The following is a 14545-nucleotide window of genomic DNA, read 5'->3' as shown; positions in this document are numbered from 1 at the left end:
AAAATTAGCTGGGCATGGTGGTGGGTGCCTGTCATCCCAGCTACTGGGGAGGCTGAAGCAGGAGAATCACTTGAACCCAGGAGGTGGACGTTGCAGTGAGCCAAGATTGTGCCATGGCACTCCAACCTGAGTGACAGGGTGAGACTCCTTCTAAAAAATAAAAAAATCCTAAAGTTAGTGTACCTTGGTTATGCAGAAATGGCCTTGATTTTAGGAGACGCATGCTGAAGTATTTAGAAGTGAAATAACATGTATCTGCAACTAACCCTCAAATGGTCCAGAAAAAAGAAAAAACAAATATGAAAAAATGTTAACAATCGAGGTGGAACGTATGTGTGTTCATTGCACTATTCTTGAAAATTTCCACTGAGTTTTAAGTATTTTTGAAATAAAAGAAATAGGCCCGCACAAACTCTGTGATGCTCCACAGTACACAATACCAAGTTGCTGCTTGAATCAAATATCAGATTTGCCCTCTGTGTGAAAGGTATTTGAAGTTGATAAGAGATAAGACACATGTCCCCAAGAGACTCATAATGTAAGACTTGGACAAATATCTGCTGAATTAGGCCAAATATGGTCAATGTCATAAGCAAAGTAGTATAACCTAGAAGCGGAAATAAAGTGAGCTTAGGAGTCCAAAGAGCTGAATTTGTGTCTCAGCTCTGCCAACTCTGTGGTCTTAGGCAAGCATTAACCTCTCTCTGCCTCAGTTTCCACATCTGTGAAATAGAACTAACTTAATATCTACTCAGAGGATTGTAGTGGATATTAAATAATGTATCCAGGCCGGGTGCCACGGCTCACTCCTGTAATCCTAGCAGTTTGGAAGACCGAGGCAGTGGATCGCTTGAGCCCAGGAGTTTGAGACAAGCCTAGGCAATATGTTGAACCCCATCTCTACAAAAAATACAAAAATTAACCGGGCACGGGTGGCCTGTGCCTGTAGTCCCAGCTACTTGGGAGGCTGAGCTGGGATGATCACTTGAGCCCAGGGAGGTCAAGGCTGCTGTGAGCTGTGATTGCACCACTGCACTATAGCCTGGCCGACAGAGGGAGGCACCATCTCCAAAAATAAATAATGTATCCACAGCACATAATTTACCTGGCATATGGAGAATGCTCATCAGTAAATAACATGTGAAAATAAAGGAGTTGGTTGGGCGCAGTGGCTCACGCCTGTAATCCCAGCACTTTGGGAGGCCAAGGTGGGCAGAACACGAGGCCAAGAGGTCGAGACCATTCTGGTCAACACGGTGAAACCCCATCTCTACTAAAAATACAAAAATTAGCTGGGCGTGGTGGCAGGCACCTGTAGTCCCAGCTGCTCGGGAGGCTGAGGCAGGAGAATCGCTTGAACCCGGGAGACAGTGGTTGCACTGAGCCAAGATCATGTCAGTGCACTCTAGCCTGACAACAGAGTGAGACTCCGTCTCAAAAATAAATTAATTAATTAAATTAAAAAAGAAAAGAAAAGAAAAGAAAGGAGTGTAGACCACATGCGGTGGTTCACACCTATAATCCTAGTGCTTTAGGAGGCTCAGGCGGGTGGATCACCTGAGATAAGTTCGAGACCAGCCTGGCCAATATGGTGAAAACCCATCTCTACTAAAAATACAAAAATTAGCCGGGTGTGGGGGCACATGCCTGTAGTCCCAGCTACTCAGGAGACTGAGGCAGGAGAATTGCTTGAACCTGGGAGGTGGAGGTTGCAGTGAGCTGAGATTGCCCCACTTCACTCTAGCCTGGGCTACAGAACGAAACTCCCTCTCAAACAAAACAGAACAAAACAAAAAGAAGAAAGAAAAGAAAGGAGTTTAAAAGCTATACAGGCAAAACTCACATTTTTCATATACATATGAATATTAGAGCCACAACTTCAGCCTATGCTGTAAGGCCAGGAGTAGAAGTGTAGGCTGAGCAACATAGTGAGACCCCATCTCTAAAAACATCATTTTTAATTAGCTGAGGGTTATGGTGGCCTTCTGTAGTCCTGACTACTGAGCAGGCAGAGGTGGGAGGATGGATGGCTTGAGCCTGGGAGGCTAAGGCTAGAGTGAACTATGATCATACACTGTACCCCAGCCTGAGTGACAGACCAAGACCCTTATCTGTTAAGAAAAAAGTTTTTAATGGAAATTTCACAACATTCTGTTATCTGAAGGTTTTCTTCTGAAAGGACCCAATACCACCAGTCCCAGGTAATCCAGAAAGACCTGAAGCAAGAAGGTGATGAGAAGACCATGAAGGAAGTCAGCTGCTGCAGGAAGGATCCGTCCTTTGCTTCCCGTCCCTCTAGTCCTGTCCAGTTAGCTGGGTCTAGATTCACACTTAATGTCCTTATCAAGACTGGCCTTCATTGGCCAGGCGCAGTGGCTCACGCCTGTAATCACACTTTGGGAGGCTGAGGCCGGTGGATCACCTGAGCTCAGGAGTTTGAGACCAGCCTGGCCAACATGGTGAAACCCTGTCTCTACTAAAAATACAAAAAAAAAAAAAAAAAAAAAAAAATTAGCTGGCATGGTGGCAAGCATCTCAGCTTGCCAGCTTGCCAGTAATCCCAGCTACTCAAGAAGTTGAGTCAGGAGAATCGCTTGAACCCAGGAGGTGGCAATTGCCCTGAGCAGAGATCATGCCATTGCACCATTGCACTCCAGTCTGGGAAACAAGAATGAAACTCTGTCTCAAAAAAAAAAAAAAAAAAGAGAGAGAGAAAAAAAAAAGACTGGCCTTCACCACCTCAGAACTACAGCCAAATAATGCACTGGTTCTCACATTCTCATTCCCCACTCACACTGCGATCTAAACTCTTGGGAAGTGTGGAAAGGGCTTTCTCGGTCCAAATCCTGATGCAAATACCATGGCATTCTCCTGTCAAATCAATAGAATCAGAGTTTTAGAGCTAGGAAGGGACTCTCAATGCCTTCCTTTAAGGAATGTTTGCTAAGCGCCTTTCGTGTCCAGGGCATGATGACAGTGCTCAGAGCTGCCATCCAGGGAGACACCCACAGCGTCCGAGTGCAGAGTCCCAGGGAGATGCCGTCCCCAAGGGAGCAGGCTCCCAGCACAGGTCACCCACTGAGCCAAGGTAACCTTCTGGTCTTCCCCTGTGGCCTTGTTCAGATAAAATTCTTGGAAGGTTAGTATAGTTTTACTCTCAGAGATTGAAAAACCAGCTGGGAACAGAAGCTCTTCTGTAAAGATTTCATAGCTCAGTTACCATGAGTGTAGGATATGATAAGATTCTAAAGCCAGCTGTGTAATTCAATTCCATTTCTTTAAAGAAAAAGGGCTGGTCTGGCATAGTGGCTCATGCCTGTAATGCCAGCACCTTAGGAAGTTGAGGCAGGAAGATCACTTGAGGCCAGGAGTTGAAGATCTGCTTGAAAAACATAGCAAGACCCCCATCTTTATAAAAAATAAAAAATTAGCTGAGCATGGTGGCACACGCCTGTGTTCCCAGCTACTCAGGAGGTGCTGGGAGGATTGCTTGAGACGGGGAGGTTGAGGCTACGGTGAGCTGAGATGGTGCCACTGCACTCCAGCCTGGGTGACACAGTGAGACACTATCTCAAAACAAAAACAAAACAAAATCAAAAGACAACCCAAATGGCCAACATCTACAGGACATTAAATGAACTATAATACATCCATATTCTGGGTTGTGGTATAGCCAAGGGTTCTGATAATACTTGATGATCTTGAAGAAAGGCTCAGTGAAAAAAGAAAAAGGAGGGAACAAAAGTGTATGTACAGTGTAATCCCAATTGTGTGTGTGTGTGTGTGCGCGCGTTGTAATTTTACTTTAAGAAGCAAGGGAGCAATAAACATAAACATCAAGTTGGGTACAGTGGTACACACCTGTATCCCCAGCTACTTGGGAGGCTGAGGCGGGATGATCACTTGAGCCCAGAAGTTCCAGGCTGTAGTGCACGCTGATCCTGCCTGTGAATGGCCACTGCACTCCAGCCCAGGCAACACAGTGAGACCTCGTCTCTAAAAACAACAATCTCAGTGTATACCTCCAATGGGGAGGCAGACAGAGGGATTGGGAAGAAGAGGCACACATGAGCAGATGTAGGCATTAGTAATGGCTAGTTTTGGAGCTGACGGTAGATTAATTATATTGTATATTAAATAAATAAATGCTGCATGTACATATGTATACATGACTGCATAGAAAAAATTGGGAAAATTTTACCAAAATTTCTAGATATCTGATTTTAATTTTCTTCATACTTTTCTGTATTTTCCAACATTTCTAAGATTTGGGGATGCATTTCTTTTATAATTGAAAAAGTGAGGCTCACTTGCATAAGATGGGGAAGTACCTAGATGTATGAGAAGGACAGTGCTATCCCATGGGGAATTTCCACCAGAAATTGAGAAATGCTCCTGGAATCACGAGCCTGGACTTTGTGCTGGGCCTTCTGAATGTGCACCTCACTCTTTGCCACAAGGGGGAGCAAGGAGACAAGGTAAAAGAGAAGCCAGACCTGTGGGGGCGGGGGAGGGGCGGGGGAGGGGCGGGGGAGGGGCGGGGGAGGGGCGGGGGAGGGGCGGGGGAGGGGCGGGGGAGGGGCGGGGGAGGGGCGGGGGAGGGGCGGGGGAGGGGCGGGTGGGGTGGCGGGGGTCGGGGGAGGGGCGGGGGTTGTGTGTGGAGGCGCCAAGGTGACAACCACCCGTCCCACTCCCCCCGGGTCCCCAGAGCCTCACCCAAGAGCTTCATGAGGTTATGAACACAGCTATGAATTAGGATCAAAGCTGTGTCTGAGGACTTTCTACCAAAGAATCTAATTTGTTTTGTTTTTAGATCTTTTTCTCTTTTTTTGAGATGGGGTGTCACTCTGTTGCCTAGGCTGGAGTGCAGCAGTGCCATCTTGGCTCACTGCAGCTTCAACCTCCCAGAATCAAGCGATCTTCCCGCCTCACCCGAGTGGCTGGGACTATAGGTGTGAACCACCACGCCAGGCTAATTTTTCTATTTTTTATAGAAATGCGGTCTCAATATGTTACCCAGACTGGTCTTAAACTACTGAGCTCAAGCAGTCCTCCTGCCTTGTCCTCCCAAAGTGCCGGAATTAGAGTGCCTGGCCGCAAGTCTAATTTGAATGTCAGAAGGGCAGCAAGTAATTACTAAGTCGTTTTATGGAGAAACTAATGTTGTCACTGTACCACACACAGCTACGTTACAGCCCTGATGACGCCACCTACAAGTCATTTAGTCTCAGTCACTTCCTGGTGAAGCTCTAGCCTCCCATTTAATCAGAGACAGTTTGACTAAGAAGGAGGTGACATACACCCAGAGTCGTAATTGGAAAATAGCCCAGGCAGTGTTCCTTGTGATTTTATGTTGTTTCCATCAACTTGGTGTTTGGAAATAGACGTCAGTTAGTGAGTGTAGTGGGCACAGAGGAAAGAATGAGCTTTGAAACAAGAATTCTTATGTTCAGATCCCAGGTCTGCAGCCCCCTGGTTGTGTACCTGTGGCAGGTTACTGGTCCCTCCCAGTCTCGGTGTCTTCATTTTTAACATGGAGATGCCCAAAGGGAAACTCCTGGCTGGGTAAGGCCCCCCCTAGAGGGAGGCTTCAACTGCAGGCAGCTTTCTTTGGCCAAAGTCCTGGGAAGGCCTGGACAACACTCAAGGTAGGAGCCTGGGACAGAGGGGCCAAGATCACACCCGTTGAGCCAGATACACCTCAACACCTAGAAAGACTGGGTTTCCTAATGCAACAGAATTCACAACTTACATCTAAGGAAAAGAATCAGACGTAGCTGTGCGCTGTGGCTCATGCCGGTAATCCCAACACTTTGGGAGGCCAAGGTGAGAGGATTTCTTGAGCCCAAGAGTTCAAGACCAGCCTGGGCAACGTAGCAAGACCCCATCTCTACAAAAAATACAAAAATTAGCTGTTGTGGTGGCATGCGCCTGTAGTCCCAGCTACTCGGGGAGCTGAGCCCAGGAGTTTGAGGCTACCAGTGAGCTGTGCTTGCACCACTGCACTCCAGCCCGGGTGGCAAAATGAGACCCTGTCCCTAAAAATAAAGAATTGAAGAGTGATACCCAGTTTGGTCTGCATCTTAGGGCCCAGATCCAAAGATGGCAGACCCCCCACCCATGTTTTGTGTCCCATGAACATGTCAGCCACAGCGTGGCACAGAGGAAGGAAAGCGGGATAGTGCCCAGGAACAAGGCAGGGAGGGTGAGGCACGTAGGACCTAGGAAGGCACAAATGGACACAACTTAATGATTTTTTTTTTTCTTTTTTGAGACAGAGTCTTGCTTTGTTCCCCAGGCTGGAGGGCAGTGGCGTGATCTTGGTTCACTGCAACCTCCTCCTCCCAGGTTCAAGTGATTCTTCTGCCTCAGCCTCCTGAGTAGCGGGGATTACAGGTGCGCACCACCATGCCTGGCTAATTTTTGTATTTTTAGTAGAGACGGGGTTTCGCCATGTTGGCCAGTCTGGTCTCGAACTCCTGATCTCAAGTGATCTGCCCGCCTCGGACTCGCAAAGTGTTGGATTACAGGTGTGAGCCACCTTGCCCGGCCAACCTGATTTTATTTTAAAACAAAACAATGGCAGAGCCTATCTTTGAGGAAGGAGAGTCCAGGAAGCCTGGTGCTACTCCCAGCCAGATGCCTGATGTGGAATCAGGACAACTCCAAGGCTGTTGCTGTGGAAAGGGAGGTTCCCTGCACCAGCACATTGCACAGCTCCAAAGGCATGGGCCATGTGCATGGAACACGGTCCAAAGGTGCCTCCTGGAGCTGAGCAACTTGGGGGCCATGGCAGATGCCAGCCCAATCTCCCAGAACACTGGTGTGTAAAAGGCCCTCAAGACCAGAAGGAACTGAGGCTGAGCATGACATGACCTGCCACAGGCCACACGGTCTGCAAAAGTGGCTGGCACCAGTCACCCTGGCATCCCCCCTGTGCTGTCCCTGGGTGCTGCCCTTCACTCCCCAGCCTTGTGGAGGGCTGGCCTTACCTTCTGACCTCAGGGAACCAAATGGCAACGTTTCTGTCATCTCTGTGATCACATCCTGTGGTTGTCTGCCTGCCCCATCAACATGCCCCTTCTCATCTTTTATTTTATGGAACATTTCCTGTGAGATTCTGCCAAAGACCTGCTTGCTTCCGTTACTTTGATTTTATTTTAAGGAAAGCAAAATTTATGGAAATCAAACTGGTTTTGACACAGGAGGCATAACAAATAAAACTTTCCGTTCCTGGGTGAGTATAAACAATCGGACACCCAGCCTTTGACGTGAACCACAGCAGCTGTCGTGCAGGAGGACACAGGTGGCAGGTCTCAAACACAAGTCTGCAATTTTTATCCAAAGAGTGGAATTAGTGTGGAAACTGGAACCTCTGGAAATTTCTTTTTGAGAAATTTCATTTGCTCTAAGCTTAGTCAGTATTACTCGATTTTAGTGTCCCCATGGGCCAGGTGCTCACTACAAAACTGGAAGCATCAGCCTGAGATTTTCAGTTAACCCATAATCCTTGCCAGGGGGCATCAATATGGCAGCGCCTTGGCCAGAACTTTGCACGACGGCTTCCTTTGTTCTGTGGCTAAAGAAGTGTCTTGCAGTGCCGCTTTTCAAAAGACAGCCATGGCTCCAGGTGCCACTCAGGAAGGCTTGTGGAGTGGGTTCTGCGAGGTCGTCGCTGCTGTGGCCTGTGCATGAAGCTTGTGGCCTGGCCTAAAAGCAGAGAGGACGCCCTTTAAACAGAAACATTTTTAAAGTTTTCCTCTCCCCACTTACTTCTCCCTGCCATCCTCTCCCCACTGCCCCATCACCTCTAATCCCCAAATAATGGAGATGCAGGCTCCTGGCAGTAGACGCTGCCACAGGGGCATTTCACTTCAGTTGTTAGCATTCTTGCTGAGGGACAGTGTGCTGATTAGTAGCAGGCAAGCAGCCTTGGGAAATCTGAAAATATACCGAAAGTCATTTTCCAGAAACTACTTCACATACCTACTTTCCTCCAAAATTGCTCTGGCTTTTTAGAGACCGAAATCCCAGTCTTATTGCAAAACGAGGCCTCAGATTAACAGATATTTTTCTTTGATGAGTTGTATTGAACACATATCCGTTGACAGCCTGCCAAGGTAGGGCCATGGTAGATGCTAGGCACTAAAGTCTATGGAAGATGGAAAGTTCTGGCCTGGAAAATGGATGAGAGGCATTTGTTTAGAGGGTTTTTTGTTGTGTTTTTTGTTTGTTTGTTTGTTTGTTTGTTTGTTTTAAGATGGAGTCTTGGCCGGGCGCGGTGGCTCAAGCCTGTAATCCCAGCACTTTGGGAGGCCGAGACGGGTGGATCACAAGGTCAGGAGATCGAGACCATCCTGGCTAACCCGGTGAAACCCCGTCTCTACTAAAAAATACAAAAAACTAGCCGGGCGAGGTGGCGGGCGCCTGTAATCCCAGCTACTCGGAGGCTGAGGCAGGAGAATGGCGTAAACCCGGGAGGCGGAGCTTGCAGTGAGCTGAGATCCGGCCACAGCACTCCAGCCTGGGTGACAGAGCGAGACTCCGTCTCAAAAAAAAAAAAAAAAAAAAAAAAAGGATGGAGTCTTGCTCTATCGCCCAGGCCGGAGTGCAGTAGTCCAGTCTTGGCTCATTGCAGACTCTTCCTCCTGGGTTCAAGCAATTCTTCTGCCTCAGCCTCCCGAGTAGCTGGGATTACAGGTGTGTGCCACCACGCCCAGCTAATTTTTGTATTTTAGTAGGGATGCAGTTTCACCCATGTTGGCCAGGCTGGACTCGAACTCCTGACCTCAAGTGATCCACCCTCCTCAGCCTCCCAAAGTGCTGGGATTACAGGCATGAGCCACCGCGCCCCGCTCGAGTTTATGGTCTAGTTGCAGAGACATAGAAGTAGGTGATTACAGTGGGGTTTTAGAAGCGCTGTGACGAACTGGTGTATGCACAGAGCAGGGCAGACAGCGGAGGGGAGGCCCAGCTAGTGATGGAGTCAGACCCGGCCCCAAAGCCCACATTCTCTCAGTGCTGAGACAGAGACAGAGACGGACAGACATAGACAGACAGGGGGTCGCTTTTCAGCATTGTTCAGCCCCTGTTGGTGACCCTCTGGCATCTGGTGCCTGCACCCGCTCCTCTCCTCTGTCTCTCACAGGCAAAACGGAGAGCATGGTTCCTGAAAGACACAGTGGCTACTCTTATATCTCCACAGTAGATATCCTGCAAACGGTTGATTGTGCGGACAGCTTTTCTCAAGGCACCCTGTTATCCTGCTCCCTCAACCTGATTTTCATCCTGAATTCTCTGTCTCTAGGCCCACCTCTACCCACCCAGTGCACCAAATCGGAGAGGGCAGGATCATCCCAACTCCCCACTCCCACATCCAGTGATGCAGCTTGAACTTCAGACTCCCATCCTTTGCTTGGTTCCCATTGTCACTGTGCACTGCCTCAAATTGGACCCTTCATTGTCATCGGGGCAATGATAACTGAGTCCTAAGTGGCCCCCAGCCTCCCCTCTCTCCCAGTGCAACCTAAGCACCACACTGCCACCAGCATTGTGCCCTGAAAGCAAATTAGATAACACCAGTGTCTTTCTTTCTCTTTTCTTTCTTTCTTTCTCTTTCTTTCTTTCTCTCTTTCTCTTTCTCCTTCTTTCCTTCTCTCTTTCTTTCTTCCTTTCTTTCTCTCACTTTGTTTCTCTTTTTCCCTTTCTTTCTCCTTCCTTTCTCTCTCCTTCCTTCCTTTCTTTATTCTTCCTTTATTTTTTCCTTCCTTCCTCCCTTTCTTTCTTTCTTTTTTCCTTCCTTCCTTCCTTTCTCTCACTTTCTTTCTTCTTTCTTTCTCTCTTTCTCCTTCCTTTCTCTCTCTTCTTTCCTTTCATTTTTCTTCCTTTCATTTTTTTCCTTCTTTTCTTCCTTTCACCCTTCCTTCCTTCTTTCCTCTCTCTCTTTCCTTCCTTTTTTCCTCTCTCTCCTTCCTTCCTTTTCTTTCTTTCTTTCTTTCTTTCTTTCTTTCTTTCTTTCTTTCTTTTTCTTTCTTTCTTCCCTTTCTTCCTTCTTTCTCCTCTCTCTTCTCTTCTCCTTCCTTCCTTCCTTCCTTCTTTTTGGTGGGAGGACAGGGTCTCGCTTTGTCACCCAGGCTTGAGTGCAGCGATATGATCATGCAGCCTTGAACTCCTAGGCTCAAGCGATCCTCTTACCTCAGCCTCCTGAACAGCTAGGACTACAGACACGTGCCACCACACCAGGGTAATTTTTGTATTTTTCGTAGAGATGGAGTCTTGTTATGTTGCCCAGGCTGGTCTTGAACTCCTGGTTTCAAGTGATCCTCCCACCTCAGCCTCCCAAGTAACAGAGACTCCAGGCACATGCTGGCATGCCCAGCTGATGTTTTTTATTTTTTGTGGAGACAAGGTCTTGCTTTGTTGTTCGGGCTCCCTGCCTCAAGTGCTCCCTGCTCCCTGGCCTCAAGTGGTCCTCTTGCCTTATCCTCCTCACGAAGTGCTGGGTACAAGCATGAGCCACTGCACCCAGCTGACCATGCCATTCTCAGTCTGAAATATCTCCAATGACTTTATATCGTGCAGAGAATAGAATCTGATTTTCTTAGCACAGCATATCAGGGTCTGCATCTTGCTTCATCTCGTCCTTCCATCATCTGCCGCAGCCACAGAATCTCTCACTAGCACCTGAGTGCACCTCCTCGCCCTCGCACACACCTCACCCTCTGAGCCCAGGTGAGGACATCTCCAACTTCCCAACCTAGGAAGCTCCTATGCAACCACAAAATTCAGCTCAAATATTACCTCATCTGTAAACACATTCCTTTATTTCTCTAGAAAGTCTCAATCATGCCTTCCTCTGTATTTATATCTTTATAAGTCCTCCACCCTTACATTATACCTTTATTTTAGTGCTTGACATAATATATTGAAATCAATTATAATATATTGAAATCATCCATACATGTATGTCTTCTGTCTGGACCTCACACTTGCTGTCTCTCTCACCCAGGCCCAGTCATCCATACATACAAGTTTTCTGTCTGAATCTTTCTCTCTCTGGATCTCTCTCTCTCTCTTTAGAGAGAGAGAGAATATGTATATAGAGAGAGGGTGGAGTGCAGAATATATATATATAGAGAGAGAGAGGGTGGAGTGTAGTGGTGCAATTATAGCTCACTGCACCTCACTGCAGCCTCAATCTTCTGGGCTTAAATGATCCTCCCACCTCAGCTTCCTGAGTCGCTGAAACTACAGGTGAACACCACTATGCCTGGCTAATTTTTTTGTGGGGGGATGGAGTCTCACTCTGTCGCCGAGGCTGGAGTGCAGTGGCACCGTGTTGGCTCACCACAACCTCCATCTCCTGGGTTCAAACAATTCTCCTGCCTCAGCCTCCCGAGTAGCTGGGATTACAGGCGCCCACCACCACGCCTGGCTAGTTTTTATATTTTTGGTAGAGACGGGGTTTCACTGTATTGGCCAGGCTGGTCTCGAACTCCTGACCTCAGGTGATCCACCCACCTCGGCCTCCCAAAGTGCTGAGGATTACAGGCGTCAGCCACCGCGCCTGACCTTTTTTTTTTTTTTTTTTTTTTTTTTTTTTTTTTTTTTTTTTTGTGGAGACAGAATCTCAATATTTTTTTTTGTGGAGACAGAATCTCAATATTTTTTTTTGTGGAGACAGAATCTCAGATTTTCCTGAACGAAAATCTGTTTACCCCATTCTCAACTCCAACAATCCTAGGCCAACCCGCTACAATCCCCATCATCCTATTCCCCATGTTACTAATCCCAACCTCTAAATATCTTATTAACAATCGACTAATTACCATTCAACAAAACCTAACTCAACTTACTCTAAAACAAATAATAATAATTCACAACGTTAAAGGACAAACCTGATCTCTAATACTAACGTCTCTAATTGCCTTTATTACCACAACAAACCTCTTAGGACTCCTGCCCCACTCATTTACACCAACCACCCAACTTTCCATAAACCTAGCCATAGCAATTCCCCTATGAGCTGGCACAGTGATCATAGGGCTTCGCTTTAAAACTAAAAATTCCCTGGCTCATCTTCTACCACAAGGTACACCCACACCACTCATTCCTATACTAGTAATAATCGAAACTATTAGCCTACTTATTCAACCAGTAGCCCTAGCTGTACGACTAACCGCCAATATCACAGCTGGCCATCTACTAATGCACCTAATTGGAAACGCTGTACTAGTACTATTAACCATCAACTTCTCCATTGCCCTACTAACCACTATACTCCTAACACTACTAACCGTCCTAGAAATTGCAGTAGCCCTGATCCAAGCCTACGTCTTCACACTCTTAGTCAGCCTCTATCTACACAACAACACCTAATGACTCACCAACTCCATGCCTATCACATAGTTAAACCCAGTCCCTGGCCACTGACAGGAGCCCTATCAGCTCTTCTGATAACATCTGGCTTAGTTATATGATTCCACTTCTACTCTACCACCCTACTGGTATTAGGCCTACTAACCAACACACTAACCTTATATCAATGGTGACGTGATATTGTACGAGAGAGCACATATCAAGGCCACCACACAACACCCGTCCAAAAAAGCCTTCGATATGGAATAACATTGTTCATCATCTCAGAAGTCTTCTTCTTTATTAGCTTCTTCTGAGCATTTTACCACTCAAGTCTTGCCCCAACACCCTGCTTGGGAGGCCATTGACCACCAACAGGCATTACCCCTTTAAACCCCCTAGAAGTACCCCTCCTAAACACCTCCGTACTACTCGCATCCGGAGTCACAATCACCTGAGCCCATCACAGCCTCATAAATAGTAGCCGAAAACAAACAATCCAAGCCCTACTTATTACAATTCTACTAGGCACCTACTTCACTCTACTACAAATCTCAGAATACTTTGAAGCACCTTTCACCATCTCCAATGGCATTTACGGTTCAACATTTTTCGTCGCCACAGGCTTCCATGGGCTTCACGTTATTATTGGATCCACATTCCTTTTTATTTGCCTCATTCGCCAACTACTATACCATTTCACATCAAACCACCATTTCGGCTTCGAGGCCGCCGCTTGATACTGGCACTTCGTAGATGTCGTCTGACTATTCCTCTATATTTCTATCTATTGATGAGGGTCCTACTCTTTTAGTATAACCAATACAATTGACTTCCAATCAATTAGTTTTGACAATATTCAAAAAAGAGTAATCAACCCAGTACTAGCCTTAATAATCAATACCCTCTTAACCTCGCTACTAATAATTATCATATTCTGATTACCCCAACTCAACTCCTATGCAGAAAAAACTAACCCCTACGAGTGTGGATTTGATCCCCTAAATCCTGCTCGCATCCCATTCTCAATAAAGTTTTTCCTAGTTGCCATCACTTTTCTACTATTTGACCTAGAGATCGCTCTACTACTATCCCTACCGTGAGCTATCCAAACAACAAACCTCCCAATAATAATCAAATCAACCATTGCTTTTATCATTATCCTAATTCTCAGTTTAGCCTACGAATGAACTCAAAAAGGACTAGATTGGACCGAGTTGGTAAGTAGTTTAAATAAAACAAATGATTTTGACTCATTAGATTATGATAGCCATACTAACCAAATGACTCCTACCCACATAAACATTATATTAGCATTTACCATCTCACTTCTAGGCATATTAATTTACCGTTCACACCTAATAGCTTCCCTCCTCTGTCTAGAAGGAATAATAATATAACTTTTTATCATAACTGCCCTCATTGCCTCGAACATACATTTCCCTTTAATCAACATTATACCCATCATCCTACTAGTATTTGCCGCTTGCGAAGCAGCAGTAGGCCTTGCCTTACTAATCTCAATCTCCAATACATATGGGCTAGATTATATTCACAACTTAAGCCTGCTTCAATGCTAAAAATAATCATTCCCACAATCATGCTACTACCTGTGACATGATTCTCCAAAAATAATACAATCTGAATCAACTTGACTACACACAGCCTAACTATCAGCCTCATTCCCCTATTATTCTTTAACCAAACCAACAACAATCTCCTTAATTACTCAACCTACTTATCCTCCGACCCACTAACAACACCCCTCCTAATACTGACTGCCTGACTCCTACCCCTCATAATTATAGCGAGTCAATATCACCTATGCAACGAACCCCCTTCACAAAAGAAACTTTACCTTTCCATAATAATTTTCCTACAAATCACCTTAATTCTGACATTCATGGCTACAGACCTAATTATATTCTACATTCTATTTGAAACCACCCTCATTCCCACCCTAATTATCATCACTAAATGAGGCAACCAAGCAGAACGTCTCAACGCAAGCACATATTTTCTATTCTACACACTAACTGGCTCTCTACCCCTACTCATTATACTAAACCACACCTACAACAACACAGGCTCACTAAACATTATACTACTAACATTCACAAACCAAAAACTAACAACTACCTGATCCCACAACTTTACTTGACTAGCATGCATAATAGCTTTTATAACA

At 46.1% G+C, this 14545-nt stretch overlaps 1 pseudogene; it reads left to right on the top strand.

Annotated features, from left to right (window-relative positions):
- The first annotated feature begins 2970 nt into the window (after window positions 1-2970).
- LOC123575123 (ATP synthase subunit a-like) lies at window positions 2971-12594 on the top strand (annotated as a pseudogene).
- Window positions 12595-14545: the final 1951 nt, after the last annotated feature.

This window comes from Macaca fascicularis, chromosome 8, assembly GCF_037993035.2.
Source record: "Macaca fascicularis isolate 582-1 chromosome 8, T2T-MFA8v1.1".
NCBI classification, from domain to species: domain Eukaryota; kingdom Metazoa; phylum Chordata; class Mammalia; order Primates; family Cercopithecidae; genus Macaca; species Macaca fascicularis.
The sequence above is the reverse complement of the archived record's forward strand: the minus strand, read 5'-3'. Positions and strand labels throughout refer to the sequence as shown.